Below are 1,370 nucleotides of genomic sequence, written 5' to 3'. Positions count from 1 at the left end.
CCTGTTTTTCTCTGTTATCTTCTACATTCTGATCTTATCCACAGAACTCAGGCATGTGAAGGACATTAAGTTCTGATCTCCCATGTATGAATAGTTTTGGCTTTCACTTCAACACACACTTTTTGACTCTGAACCCATTACATGCTAAGCAGTGGGCTATAAGGTGAATGTACATATGCCAATTATATTAGGTCCTGCCTTGGTCCTTCCCTTCAAGTCTCTATCTCTCTGCTTACCCCATTATAAAATAATTCATACCTCCTTTGCCACAGTAAAACATCTTTTGTGAGAACAAAATGCACACATTGCACATTCCACTTCTAATTTATTAACTTACATGTCCTCTTTCCTCTTCAGTTTGCAGTGCATATAAGGTTAGAGACTTAACCTTATATGATTTATTTTACCTTTTCATCTGTGGGCCCAAAGTGACACATTTAGTATTTCAAAGACACTACGTGCTTTAAAAATACTTTTTGTTGTTGTTGAAATTATGAAATTATGAATAATAAAGAAGGAAATAAAGGTAAAGAAGGAGAAAAATTGGAAAAAAATTTACCAGGATAAAAAGGAAATCACTTTGTGTGGGTTTTTTTTTTAATGTTAATTTATTTCTGAGAAAGATAGCGTGAGCAGGGGAGGGGCACAGAGAGGGGGACAGAGCATCTGAAGAGGGCTCTGCGCGGAGAGCAGTGAGCCTGATGAGGGTTTGAACTCATGAACCTGTGAGATCACGACCTGAGCTGAAGTCAGACACTCAACTGACTGAGATACGCAGGCACCCTATTTTGTGTGATATTAAAAAAAATAATTATTATATATATATTTTAATTTTTTAAATGTTTTATTTATTTTTGAGACAGAGAGAGACAGAGCATGAGCGGGGAGGGGCAGAGAGAGAGAGGGAGACTCAGAATCCGAAGCTGTCTGCACAGAGCCCAACGCGGGGCTTGAACCCACAAACCTGAGACAATGACCTGAGCCGAAGTCGGAGGCTCAACTGACTGGGCCACCCAGGCCCCCCAATAATTATTATTTTTAAGGTAAACTCTACCTCCATGTGGGGCTCAAACTCTCAAATGCGACTCCAAGATCAAGATTCACATGTCCACTGACTACACCAGCCAGCCATCTCTGTTTTTTCTTTAAATTATTTTTTAATGTTTTATTTATTTTTGAGACAGAGAGAGACAGAGCATGAGGGGGGAGGGGCAGAGAGAGAGGGAGAAACAGAATCCGAAGTAGGCTCCAGGCTCTGAGCCTAAAGGCTCTGAGCCTAAAGGTCTGAGCACAAAGCTGGACGTGGGGCTCGAACCCACAACGTGAGATCACGACCTGAGCCGAAGCCGGACGCTTAACCGACTGAGCCA

The sequence above is a fragment of the Suricata suricatta genome, chromosome 13 (assembly GCF_006229205.1).
Source record: "Suricata suricatta isolate VVHF042 chromosome 13, meerkat_22Aug2017_6uvM2_HiC, whole genome shotgun sequence".
NCBI lineage: Eukaryota > Metazoa > Chordata > Mammalia > Carnivora > Herpestidae > Suricata > Suricata suricatta.
The sequence above is the reverse complement of the archived record's forward strand: the minus strand, read 5'-3'. Positions refer to the sequence as shown.